A 15,137-nucleotide genomic window follows, 5' to 3' on the forward strand; every position below is an offset into this window, starting at 1 on the left:
AGAATAAGCAGAAATCTGCCCTTTCGTTTGGGTGGGGGAGCAGGATAGACAGACAAGAGGCATACCAGGTGAAAAGAATAATATAATCCAACGCTTGCAGGAATACACTCAGGGAGGGATCTGAAAAGGAAGGCAATTCAAGATGGCGGCAGTGCCATCATGTTGGAGAGGATGGGAGGATGGGAGACGGCACAGATGAGGAGAGAACAAGCAAAGAAGAAACACAGCCCAATGCGGGGATGTGATCATTATCCTGGAGGCAACCGGGAGCTGCTGGAGGGTTTTAATAAGGAGGTGGCATGATTGTATTTGCAGGAATAATGATTGTGGCCTATATGTGCTGGAAGAACTTAATGAGTATAAAAACAGCAAGCGCACAAGTGAGAGACTATCTCAATAGCCTAGACAAGATGCTTTGTGCCTGACCACTTCTTTGAAAAAAAGATGGACTCAAGAATATTGAGGGAATATACTTGACTATTTGACACGTCTCTTTCAGCACCTGGATGAGGGGTGGAGGAGGAGGCAACATCTAATTTAGGTTTCTGGTGTGCGGGGCAGGGGGTGCTGGAGAGGACTGAAGAGATGATGGTGGCATTAGTGGAGATAGACTATGTAGGAATGCGAGCAGGCTCCTTTGTTTGGGAGGGAAGAGATGAGTTGAGAACGGATGTATTGAGGGAAAAGGTCTGTGGGGCATCCAGGTGGGCCTGCCTAGTGACAAGTGTCGTAATAACCAGCTCTTACTAGGAGTCTGGCACTGTTGTTAGTGTTGTATGTGTATAGAGAAGGCTTTAGCCCCCATGACAACCCTACATGAGTATGATTACTCTCCCCATTTTAAGAGAAGGGAACAGAGGCACAGAGAGTTTAAGTAACCCACCCCAGTCACACGACTGGCAAGGGGAAGGAAGAGGACTGGAATCCTGGCGGATAGGCTCTGAGTCAGTGTTCCTCACCACTGGAGCACACGAATATGAGCTATAAGGTGATGGTGCTTCAGCTGGATCCTCAGTTCTGCAGCAGAAATCTGGGGCGGGGGGCATGAACACCTTCATAGCCTCATGAACTTAGGCTAAATGAGATCATTCAAGGAAGGAAATCAGAAGGGGGCTGAGTTTGTGGCTCTGGAAAAAAGAGATATTTTAAAGCTGGGCCAGGAGACCTCCAACAAGATAACAAAAATGCACAGAGCAATGTGGCCAAGACCACACAGGTGAAGCAGTTCATTGTACGACATGTCATTGAGCACCTACTAAGTGACAAGCCTGGTGCTAGAAGTCTTAGTCCTTGTCCTTGCAGGTGTTTACTGGGGAGAACAGACATACAAACACACAGCCACCAGATACCATGCGTCTGACAGACAAGAGTCCTAGAGAGGTCTATGGGGTACCATGGAAGCCCACAGCAGGGATCCCCTAAATTACCCTGGGACATCCAGGGAAGATTTCACAGACGGGGGAGACTGGAGCAGAGACTGAAAAGCACAGGAGTTTATTTGACTGAAGGGAAATAAATGGACATTCTGGTCAGCAGGGAAATACCTTCTAGATCATTTAGGACTCCCGTTTGTTAGCAACAACTATGGCTGGCTGCCAAGAAGCAGCGGAAAGGAGGGGGCAATCTCATATTGGGGTAGTGGCTCCCCGATGCTCTCCAGTGACTCTTTTATCATCATTCCCCTCTGCCATCCTTAGCATTTTCTTCCACCATTTGTTACCTCATGGTCCCAAGATGGCTGCTATACTTCCAGACTCCTGCCTTTACGTTACAGGCAAAAATGATCAGAAAGGGCCACAAGGCTGCAGCAATGTGTTGAATCTGTGTCCTTTAAAGTGTTTCCCAAACACCTCACACAGTCAGTGTGGGCCCTCATGGTCACACTTAGCTGCAGGAAAATCTGGATAGGGGAGGATTTCCTCTGGGCATGCTGTTCTACTCTTCTTATCCAGAAGAAAAGGAATGGAGGTTGGGTTAGGAACAGATGTCTACTGTATTGCTGCAGAAATCTGTGGGTCTGGAGAATGAGACAACAGGTCAGTGGCTGGAGATATGACTTTAGCCAACCCAGACCAAAACTCTGTGTCCTGGGGCACCTGGGTGGTTCAGCCGGTTAAGCGTCTGCCGTTGGCTCAGGTCATGATTCCGGGGTCTCGGGATTGAGTTCTGCATTGGGCTCCTCACATGATGGGGAGCCTGCGTCTCCCTCTCCCTCCACCTGAAGCTACTCCTGCTTGTGCTCTTTCTCTCTCTGTCAAATAAATAAATAAAATCTTAAAAAAGAAAACAAAACGTTGTCCTTCCGTGGAAAACAGACATAGTGATAGGAGCTCCATCCATGTCACACAACAGTCAGCAGCATCAGGGTGAAGGTTCATTGCCAAGTGCTCGGGACAAAAAGTAAACAGCTCGGCCTATGTGTGAAAAGTCACTGCGATGTTCTAGTAACCATTTCAAGAAGGCGTCTCAGGAAATGGACTCCCATCCATTCAGGAAAACGTTCTCCAAGGTGCGAAGGGGACATCTGCAATGCATGTTTAACTCAGCAGTGGCATTTTTAGCATATGCGTCTAATGCCTTAGACCCTATTCCAATTTTAACAGATAGAGGTTTTTTTAGCATTCGTAGATAAAGTATGTATTGTTGGAACATATTGAAGCCAGATTAATCTAAGAAATAACAATGCTGGAAGCACAACGCTGTTGTGCTGGGGGCCTGTCGCCCTGGGTAGCTCGGCAGCAAGAGAGAAGGAAGGGAGGAGGCTGATAATGCCTTTATCTGATGGGGAGAATGTGGTCTGTGTGACCGCCTCCTCCAACAAATCCTGACTCCTTTCTTCATTTCCTGAGCAATCCTGCCAGTGGCCCGGGAAGGGGGCAAGCTGACATTTTTGCTGCCTGCCTGCGGAGTGAAGCCAAGATGATTAATTTTCATTTGCGGAAGGCTGAATTATCTCTGCCCCCCACATGTTCGTGCACACTGCCCAGTAATTCTTCTTTTCCTCCAACTCCATTCCAACAGGAGTCCAGATGGGATTCTGGGCCAGCAAGTCAGGATCACTAAATGGCTGTGTCTTTTGGGAATTAGCATGTTTGCCTGAAGATGATAGTCAATGAATACTTATTATTAATAGTGATAGCAGCTAACAATTATTGAATGTTTATTATGTATTGGACTCCAATGCACATAATTTTACAGGTGATGAAACTGAGACATCAGGAGGCTAAGAAACCTGCCTAAATGCCTTCCAGTCAATAAACAGTGTGGTTGGGATTCAGATCCAGGTTTTTCTGATTCCTGTGTCCTGAACCACTATGATATACCATGATCAGATCAAGTACCTGCTATATGCCAGACACTGTGCTAAGTAGGGCCAATCCTGTTTCTGACCTTGAGAAGACAGGCTTGTAAACAAGTATTATAAATGCTCATTGATATCTGGACTGGAAGGTGACACAGAGGGAAATGGACAATTCTAGTAGGGAAAAGAGGAAAGATCATAAAGAAGGGGAAGCTTGAGCTGTGTATTGCTGGCTACTGAGTCAGGAGTCCTAAAGGTCATCCCTTCCTTACTCTGCATGGCCAGGTGACATTGGGCAAGGTGATTCACCTCTCTAAGCCACAGTCTCCCCATCTGCCAAATGGGAAGGATTGACTTGACCGTCTAGCTGAGCAGTGGTGAGATTCTGTAACTTTGTAAATGTCACAGTTGGGTAAAGCTGGAAGTGTTTACCACTGTGGACTTTCTCTTATTCTACAGGGTGTGGAACAGGAGCAGGGAAAATTTACTAACTTACTCCTTCACTTCCACACCTCCCCTTGTTCCTTCTCTAGTAGTGCGTTTCATTCTATTGAGCAACCTAGGACCAGAAGCCATTCCCTGTACCTCAGATAGAAGCCTGGGAGTGCCACCCTCAGAACAGGGGACTTTCTGACTGTCCCTGCACTGACTGAATCACCCACATCAGTAAGTCGGGATATGAGGGTTAGTGGACAACCTGGCCAACCTCCCAGGGCTCCCATCTCAACTCAGTTTTGCTATTCTTTATCTTTATAACACACACATATATAATGGGGACAAATTTGGAGATTCATGAATTGATTCATTCAGTCAACAAATATTTATTGAGTTCCTGCTGCATGTCAGGCACTGTTGTAGGTCTTGGGGATACAATAGTTAACAAAATCAGCATAGAACTTGCAGTCCTAGGACTTACATTCTGGTGATAGAGGCAATTACTATAAACACAATACCAAGTAAATGCGGACCTGAGAAAGCCTTGTTACCAAGACTTCAAGGCTCCTTTTTAATTCTCTCATGGTTTTTCCCATCTTCCCCATAGCCCACCACGCTGAACTTCTTATAGTGTTTTAATTGGGTCAGGCCCCCTTTGTCACTGCCTCATTGTACATGCTATTCCCTCTGCCCAGCTTTCATCACCTTCTTACTTAGATAATTCCTCATCATCTTTAAAATCTAAACTTCAATGTCACTTTAAGAAAAAATTGCCTATGTACTTTCACGTTTCCTGCACACTTTTCTTAGTATGTCATAGATCATGCTATATTAGACTTCTGGTTTCCCATCCCAAGGACAGGACTAAGCCATTTTGACATGAACCATGAATCAGATCACTGGATGTCTAGGCTGGGAAGCAAGGGGCACTGACTGGGAAGGGGCAGGAAGGAATATTTTGGGATGACAGGAAATTTCTGTCTTATATGGGGTATTGGTGTATGGGTATATACATATGGCAAAATATTTCCTACTACTCACTTAAACTGGAGGCATTCATTTGTTGTATCTAAATTCTACCTCAAGAAATTCGATTTAAAAATTCTCTCTACTGGGGCGCCTGGGTGGCTCAGTGGGTTAAAGCCTCTGCCTTCGGCTCGGGTCATGATCCCAGGGTCTTGGGATCGAGCCCCACATCGGGCTCTCTGCTCAGCAGGGAGCCTGCTTCCCTTCCTCTCTCTCTGCCTGCCTCTCTGCCTACCTGTGATTTCTGTCTGTCAAATAAATAAATAAAATCTTTAAAAAAAAAAAAATTCTCTCTACTATTCTATAACCAAGTATTTTTCCCAAACTTCATGTGCAATTGGGGATTGAGTAGGGGCCTATCTAATGCCTCTTGGTCTGTCTTCAGCCTACAGAAGCTCAAACCTTCCCCTGCTCTTATTGGTAATATCCTTCAGGTGGCTCATCTGAGGTAGTGACAAGGGTGCCATTCTAAACGACAGAGCATCTCAGAGCAAGTTCAGGTTGGCTCTTCCTCTCTTTTTTGTCCGTGAAGAAGGGCATTGGCAGTGATGGAAAACAGCTCAGGTGAGCTATGTCTGGGGAGCTGGGGGACTCTGACATGCACCATTCCCTGACGCAGGAAAATAGAAGTTGACCAGGTGCCTTCTCCTTCCCAAAAGAGCAGGGACACAGAGGCAGAAGCTGGGCCATCCACTCTCCATACTGCCATGGGCTTGGAAACAATGCCCTTCGATCCGCACACGCAGGCACATTCTGTGGAAGAAGTCAGCCCTGGGCTGGCTCCAGGTCAGGATGGACTTGAAGTCCAGCCAAAACCCTAGAAGGATAGTTCTCCTTTCCTCTTGGTCCTCTTCTTGGGCTCATGGGGTTTTATTTATCATTGGGACCACAACACACAAAGGGTCAGATAAACTTTTGAGGAAACTACCAGAGACTCTCTCTGAAATAAGGGACCACATGCAGTGGCCTCACGGTGCCCTGCTGTCCCTTCCCACCTGCTTTAACCCTGAACATCTCTATTCTTTACTCCAGGCTCCAGCAAGTCTGTTACTTGGTGCCTTCTTAGAAGTGAGGGTGGGGTGGAGTGTGGGGTGGGAAAAATTTATTCCCTAACAGGACTCTTTTCCATCTCTTTAAACATCTGTTTCTCAGGAGATCGGCAGCTTTTTGAGGGTGGGAATAGTGTTCCATTCATCTCCCTGCCTGCAGAGCCCAGCATAACCCATGGCATTGTGTATATTGAATGAGCATTTATTTTTGAGCATTGCCTACATATATTAACCATCATTAGGGGACAAAATAAAGAGAAGACATATTGCTTTTTCCTCAAGGAATGTGTTCTGCTGTCATGAAGATAAAACATTTCCACATAAAACAATTAGGAAAAAACACAACTGAGTACAAACTTGGCTCCCGGCTCCCTTAGAGTCAATTCCCCCATTCCTGCTATAGGGAGGCAGACACCAGGAACTATGTGTGTGGAATGCACTTAGTATTAGGAATATTGTCATGCAGGGAATGTGATTTGACCCAGTGTTTGGGGGATTGGTGCATGTAAGCAAACAGAGAGGAACAGGAAAGTGACTTCCCAGCACAGGACTGGGCATGAAAAGACTTGGAATGTACATTATCACTATTAGCATTGTTTTTCCAGTTGAGACTGACATTTTTCATAGACTTTTCATTTCACATGCCTTCCAGATTTCCTATCACTCAGGGATGTGAGCTTCCTTTTTCTTTCCTCCATATTGTAGGATAGCAAAAAGCTTGTTGGAGCCATACAGTAAGGCTCAAACGGTGCTCCATGATGGTTGCGCTTGGCACTCAAGAATTTTTTTTTTCCCCCAGGGATGAAAACAATTATTTGTGTGTAATATTTCTCCCACTGGAGTGCATACTCTTTGAGAAGTGGTTCTATGATTTGTCTCTAAGACTAATACCCTAGTACTTGGCACTGAGCAACATACAGATTAAACACTCTGATTAAATATTTACTTTAGCAAACACAAATTGTCAGAACTTAGTAATTAGCTTCCCCCCCCCCCCCCAGCTAAGCCTCCTGAGAGCAGGTTTTCATGACGTGGGAAGAAGCAAAGAAAATTTCAAGACTCTAGACTTAGAAATACAGGAAGACCCTGGTCATGGTATAGAAGTGGTAGCCTGAGGTGTACAGAATGGTTATGGGCAGGGCTGAGGTGGGGAAGAACACTGGATGCATTGGCTGTTATTACTGCCCACCCTAACTTCTGGCTTGAGTCCTGCTTTGGAATCCTGGATGTGTTAGACTGCCGTAATGATCCCAGTTTTGTGACCCTCCCTGAATCCACAACCTGTATCATGAACCTTGGTAGTATCTCCCTGTTATGATTCTGGACTCATCTATTTGACAGTCTTCAGCCAGCAAATGAGGTGGATTTAAGCAGGTTCTGACCATGTGCCAGCTGCAAGATTACGCACATGTTTCTACTAGTTCTTTCTGATCTGTGCCATAGCCAGGAGAAGGACCTTCCCAGACTTGCCTGCTGATCCCAGGAGAAGGGTTAGAGATACATGAAACAAATTTATCCATAGCAGAGGCCAGCCTAGACTGACCAACCCCCTGAATAAATCTACAGGTACATTATAAATCATAAATGGTTGATGTTTACATTTCTGAATCTTGGATTGGTTTTCCAGATCACAATCCGTAAATAGTAATACACTGGCCCTTTCATATTCATTCAATGACCCTAGGCAAAACACTGACCCTCCTGTCTTAGCTGTCTTGGGCCACCAAAACAAACTACCATAGACTGGTAGCTTAAACAACAGACCTTTATTTTCTCACAGTTCTGGAGGCTGAGAAGTCCGAGATCAAGGTGTCAGTAAATCTGGTTCCTGGGGAGAGCTCTTTTCTTTCTTCACGGCTTGAGAACAGCTGCCTTCTTGCTGTTGTCTACACATGACCTCTTCCCAGTGCTTGTGCAAGGGTTGGGGTGGGGTGGAGTAAGTGGGTTGACAGGGGGGCTTTTCTTATAAGGACACTAATGTTATCAGATCAGGGACCCATCCTTATGACCTCACTTAACTTTAATGACCTCCCTAGAGCACCCATCTTTACATACTGAGAGTTAGAACTTCAACATATGGACTCTAGGGGAACACAAACATTCAATCCATAAAATCCCTCTTAGGTTTCTTTTATTCATCTGAAAAATAAGGGTGCCTGGTACATGATACACATTCAATAAGTATTTGTGGAACTGAGGAAACTGGACTTTATAATTTCTAAAAGTCCATCCAAGGTGACTTTGTTTTACAATTCTTCTTTTTCTTTTTGCCACAAAGTCATCCAGAGTTGATGTGAAGGGAAGTATGTCTTCTACTGAAATTAAACTGTCAGTGAGTAGGGAGGGGCATGAATATGTCCAACATTATATACACATAAGTACAGTTCATCTCACTGAGCAAGGAACTCAACCATTTCATTCAATGTGGTTTCTCTAGATTCTGTATCAGCTTTTGGTATATAGTAGGTACCTCAGTATATTTAATGAATAAAAAAATGAATGATTGAGTGAATGAGTCAAATAAGCGTTCATGCCTGCCTGCAGATGTCCTCAAAGAGTTCGGGGAGATGAAGCCAAATGAAGTGAGTCACTGGACAGACTGGGTCATCTACTCCAATAACAGGAAGTACAAAGATGGAGGCAAAGGAAGTTCTAAGCTGTCTGGTTGGCTGGAGTTCCACTGATGCAGTCAGCAACTCCTGCCTCCTCCCTCAGCCTCCATTCCTGATTATCCCTCCCTCCCCAGTATCCCAAAGGCATGTCATCTACAACATTCCAAACCACATTTATTTTCCTCCTTCTTTCTCCAAACCTAATTGTGATGGTCCTCAGTATCTGCCTCTTGTCCAAGGGAGAAATGAGTCATCTTCTGCTTCCCTACAGCCACTCCACTGAAATGGAGAAATCCAACATGCCCTTAATTCCAACCACTGAGCTACCATTTGCTGGGATGTGCCATGGGCTGTTCTAGATGACTGGCATGAAAGATGTCAGCTCACCCACACAATAACCTCAGGAGGGGTGTGTCAGCTTATATTGTAGTGAAGAAATACAAGCTCAGAAAGACTAAGTGACTCCCAGGGTCACAGAGCTGGGTAAGGGAATTTGCAACTTACTGGATGAACTTTAAAACCCCTGCCCTTTCCATGCTGTTAGATTGCCTCCAGGTCAGATGTTTCCTCCTCTTCCTTCTCCATTGTTTCCACTCTGGGACTGGGCTGTCATCTCAGTTCCCACGCACATCTCTCTACTATATCTTTAAATCATATAAGATGCTCATTTTTCATTTGCTCACCTCCGACCTGCAGGAAAGTGTCTTATTCTTCCTTTGTTCTTCATTCTCGGCTCAGTGTCTGGTCTACCTAGCACCTATCCACAGATGCTTTCAGAAACTAATTAAATTCCTATATTTTGAATTATCATTCATATCTCTTTCATGGTGAAGAGGGTTACATCTCACATAAATTGTGAGGGAGAAAAAAATCTCCCCTATCAGTCTAATCTGTTCTCTAAGAACAAAACTCTTTTTGTTTATATGCCTGGTTTGTTTGTTTGTTTGTTTGTTTTTTATTTTTTATTCTGTTACGTTAGTCACCATACAGTATGTCATTAGTTTTTGATGTACTGTTCCAAGATAACATTCAGTGCTCCATGTAATACATGCTCTCCTTAATAGCCATCACCAGGCCAATCATCCCCCCACTCCCATCCCCTCTAAAACCCTTAGTTTGTTAGTTTGTTTCTTGGACAAATATTGGAGAGGATGTGGAGAAAGGGAAACCCTGTACACTGTTGGTAGGAATGCGAGTTGGTGCAACCACTCTGGAAAACAGTGTGGAGGTTCCTCAAAAAATTAAAAATAGAGCTACCCTATCACCCATCAATTTCATTACTGGTATTTACCCCAAAGATACAGCTGTAGTGAAAAGAAGGGCCACATGTACCCCAATGTTCATAGCAGCAATGACCACAATCGCCAAACAGTGGAAAGAGCCGAGATGCCCTTTATCAGACGAATGGATAAGGAAGATGTGGTTCATATATACTATGGAATATTACTCAGCCATCAGAAATGATGAATACCCAACTTTCACAGCAACACGAATGAGACTGGAGATTATGCTGAGTGAAATAAGTCAAGCAGAAAAAGTAAATTATCATGTGGTTTCACTAACTTGTAGAACATAAGAAATAGCATGGAGGACATTAGGAGAAGGAAGGGAAAAATGAAGAGGGGGGATATCAGAGGGGGAGACAAACCAAGAACAAAATTCTAAGTCCCCCCTCCACCACCCCACCCCAAACATCCATGGTTCTCTTCAGGCTCTCCTGCTATAGGCAAGAGTTGTCGAAATGCCTCCTTGCCCTGCTGGCTGGAGGGGACAGAGCTACAGGGGTTTGCTGCTCTTTAAAGGGCTGGCCTGTCAGGAAAACCATAGTGTGTCTAGCTGAGCCATATTAAGTTGGAGACTCCTCTCCTAGAAACCTGAAGGAGCCTTACCCCATTTTCTTACTGCATTTTCTAGACCTTGTCATTATAAGATATACCCTTAAAAAAAAAACAAAGAATGACAACAGAAAGAAAGGAAATAGTAACCCTGGGCTTCCTGTGTGTAAACCATGGTTCTTGCTACACACCTGTACTTTTATTTCCTCCAATATTGCAACTCAACTTTCCTTTAGCCATTTAATTCTCTGTCTTTTAGAATTCATGCTTGGGCACCAAGCAGACTCAGGAAAAGACTTCTAAAAATTGCCTGCTGCTCTAAAGAGGAAAGATGAAGTAGAACAAACCTGATTTCCTGAATTGTGAAGAGGCGGCCATCTTGGCTGCCAACTCATTCCAGCATTCAAGTAATCCCTGAATTTACTTTGCAAAAAGGAAACCAGCAATTACCCAAGACAAGAAGTGAAGTGGTTTTTATTCTTGCCTGCCTTTTTTTTTTTTTTTGCCTGCCATGAAAGAAATGACTGAGTGATTTTTATCTTGCTCTCAAAATAATCAAAGTGTTGGTCCAGGAGAAAGAAAGCACTGCTGTGCTGTGTCCTGCATTGGGAATATTTCCAGGATGTTTCAAAGAATGGATCATGGGCCAGGAACCTTGGGAAACCATAGCAAGTGCCACTGGTGTGGGTTTTTTGAGGGCCAGAGTTTGGGGAAAATGGGTGCTTCTGTGGGGAAAATAGAGCAGGGTTTACTTCTGATTGTCTTGACTTTAGCTTTTTCTGACTCATCTCTGTCCTCACTCTCCGAAACACTAGACTCCTAGGAATGTGTACAAAGACTGCTGATACCATCTACCTGGAGTTGGGCCAAACTTCACAGATTAAGTTCACAGTCCTCCATAAGACCACCCTCACCTCAAACATCAGTCACAAGTTTAGAAGCTCCCAGGATACCCCAACTTCTCACCAGATGTCTACAAACTCATGGGTTCCCGCTAGATCCTCAGGTTTGATAATTCACTAAAACAACTCACAGACCTCAGGAAAATGCTGTATTTATAATTACAGTGTTATTATAGCAAAAAGATGCAAAGGGAGAGAAATGTAAGGTGAGGCATTGGGAGAGTCTTGGATGGGAAGATTCTGTCATTCCCAGGGATGTGTACCCTCTGGATGCATTATTGGATATTGCCAATGAAGGGAGCTCACTAGCACTTTTTACTGGTTTAATTACATGGGCAAGATTTACTGCCATCACCGGCCATGCACTTGAACTCCATCTTCAGGCTCCTCGAGGTGGGGCTGATATCCTGGGCACAAAGCCCCACCTCTCTAGTCACATGGCTGGTTTTTCTCTCCGTGCCAGCCCAACCCTCAATGATCTCATTAACATGTGCTGGAGAGGATGTGGAGAAAGGGGAACCCTCTTACACTGTTGGTGGGAATGCAAGTTGATGCAGCCACTTTGGAGAACAGTGTGGAGATTCCTCAAGAAATTAAAAATAGAGCTTCCGTATGACCCTGCAATTGCACTACTGGGTATTTACCCCAAAGATACAGATGTAGTGAAAAGAAGAGCCATCTGTACACCAATGTTTATAGCAGCCATGGCCACGGTCGCCAAACTGTGGAAAGAACCAAGATGCCCTTCAACGGACGAATGGATAAGGAAGATGTGGTCCATATACACTCTGGAGTATTATGCCTCCATCAGAAAGGACAAATACCCAACTTTTGTAGCAACATGGACAGGACTGGAAGAGATTATGCTGAGTGAAATAAGTCAAGCAGAGAGAGTCAATTATCATATGGTTTCACTTCTTTGTGGAGCATAACAAATAACATGGAGGACATGGGGAGATGGAGAGGAGAAGGGAGTTGAGGGAAATTGGAAGGGGAGGTGAACCATGAGAGACTATGGACTCTGAAAAACAACCTGAGGGTTTTGAAGGGGCGGGGGTGGGAGGTCTGAGGAACCAGGTGGTGAGTATTAGGGAGGGCACGGATTGCATGGAGCACTGGGTGTGGTGAAAAAACAATGAATACTATTACACTGAAAAGAAATAAAAAATTAAAAAAAAAAAAGAAGACATGCTCTAAGTGACAAAAATAAAGTGAAAATTTAAAAAAAAAATCATAAAGTGCCAAGGGGTTGGTCAAGAGGCACCTGGTTAGCATAGCTATACGGTGTTCAGGTATGGCCAGAGGCACTTACCAGGAATAGCAAAGACACTCCTAATCCTCAAGAAATTCCAAGGATTGAGACATCCCCCAGAAAGGAGGACAAAGGCCAGCCAACTTCTTTATGAAACAATGAAGAAAGCCAGATTCAGACTTTATGCCTGCTGTAATGGATTTCACTATTTCACCTCTGTACATAAATTGTGTGCCCTTATGTAAGAATATTTGTAGTGTAAAATTCCTGGGAGAAGAATTGCTAGGCTATAGGAAGTCATTATTTTTTTTGTGTAGAAAATCCCAAAGTATCTACAAAAATCTCCTGTTACTAATGAGTGAGCACAGCAAGATGGAAAGATACAAGGTCAATAAAAAAGTCAATTGTTTTCCTATTTACTATCAGTGAACAAGTGGAATTTGAAATTTATAAAATCACCAAAAGTAAAGTATTTAGACATAAATCTTTCAATATATGTACAGGATTTGTATACAGAAACAAAAACAAAACAAAACTGCAAAGCACTGATGAGGGACGTTAAAGTTCTAAATAAATTGAGACATGTTCCAAGCTCATGAATCAGGAGACTCAGTGCTATTATTAGTTCTTCCCAACTGGATTTATGATTGTAACATAAATAGCAATAAAATTCCAACAAAAAGCTATATTCTGCATGTCTTAGCACACTGCAGAAGTTTCTCCAAAAGTTTTATGGAGAAAAGCAAAATATCTAGAATAGTTAAAATACTAAAGAAAAACAAAGGTAAAGGACTCACCTTACCTAATTTCAAAACTCGTTATAAAGTTACAGTAATCAAAACAGTATGGCATTGGCAGACTAGTTGACACAGGGGTTAACAGAACAGACCAGAGAGCCCAGAAACAGACCCACACGAATATAGTCAATTGATTTTTAACAATGCAGCAAAGGCATCTCAATTGAGAAAGGACAGTCCTTTCAACAAATGGTGCTGGAATAATTAGACAACCATTTATAAGCACATTAACCTGGAAACAGACCTTATACCTGAAGTGAATAGGAACTCAAAAATATCATAGACCTTAATGTGAAATGTAAAACTATAAAGATGTCTAGAAGAAAATGAAGGAGAAAACTGATGTTATTTTTGAGTTTGGTGATGAATCTTTAGATACAACATCAAAAGAACAATCTGTGAAGAGAAACATTAATATGTTGAACTGAATTGAAATTAAAAACTTCTGCTCTGTGAAAGACACTGAGCGAATGCAAAGATAAGGCACAAAATAGAATATCTGCAAAATGTGTATCTGATAAAAGATTGGTATCCATAATATATAAAGAGCTCTGAAAACTCAACAATGAGAACAAATAACCCAATTTAAGAGTGAGAGGACGATCAGAACACCTCACCAAGGAAGATATATATATGGCAAAGAAGGAGAAGGGGTGCTCAACATGATTTGTTATTAGGGAAATGCAAGTTAAAACCATAATGGAATATCACCACATATGCTTAGGCTAAAATCCAAAAACCTGGTAATATCAATTGCCATCAAGGACACGGAGCAACAGAAACTTTCACTCATTGTTAGTGTGAATGTCAAATGGCACAGCCACTTTGGAAGACAGGCAATTTTTTACAAAGCTAAGCATAGTCTTATCAAAACCCCAAAATCGCACTCCTAGTGTTTCAAAAGCTGATTTGAAACATCATGTACACCCCAAACCCTGAAAGCAAATGTTTATAAGAGCTTAATTCATAAGGGACAAAAACAAGATGCAGCCAGGATATTCTTCAATAGGTGAGTGGAAAAGCAAACCCTGATACATCCATACATGGGCTACTATTCGAAAATAAAAAGGAACTATTAAGCCACACAATGATATGGAAGAATGTTAACGTATATTGTTAAGTTAAAAAAAAAAAAAGCCAATCTGAAAACACTTCATACTGTATATTTATAGAACATTCTAGAAAAGATAAAACTATAGCTGTGGCAAGCAGATCAGTGGTTGCTACTATTTGGTCAAGGGAAGGGGCTGAGAAGCAGGATTACTTAAGGTGGTGAAGCTATTTTGTATGTTCCTATAATTGCGGATACGTGACACTTTGCATTTGTCAAATGACAAATTTGAAAAAAAATCATTTAGGTCAGGAAATCACAAGGAAGATCACAAGAAGAGTGTGACAAAAATAATCTAACTGTATTACAAAAGTATGAAACAATCTCACTGAAAGAAGTGCTGATTTATGTTAACTATGGGAATGAATGGATTCTCTAAGGCAAAATGAGCTGCACACAAGTCCTCTATTCTATCCGATAGTTGTTTCCCCAGGAGATATGGGATAATGATTCTGGAACCACTATACAGATAGGCAATTAAGTAAATTGATGATGGGAACCAGATTCCTCACTGTTGGCAATAGGATGTTAGAAAAAAACAAGAGAAGACTAAGAATGGTCCATGTGGTAATGGATTAGAATTAGACACATGAGTATCAATTTAATATTTTGCTTAATATAGATACAGTTGTTTACACATAGAAATATTTAAAGATATGTATCTGTAAAGCAATTAGTATACTCATTCTGTCAACTAAGAGGGCCTAGAAACAAAGTCTTCTTTGTAGTAAGAATACATTGTACCCAGATCTTGGTTTCTAATAACATTTGTTAATGAAGGGAACCAGTGCTCCTTGGAGAAATGGCTGATTCTAGG

Source organism: Martes martes, assembly GCF_963455335.1.
Source record: "Martes martes genome assembly, chromosome: 8".
Taxonomy (NCBI): Eukaryota; Metazoa; Chordata; class Mammalia; order Carnivora; family Mustelidae; genus Martes; species Martes martes.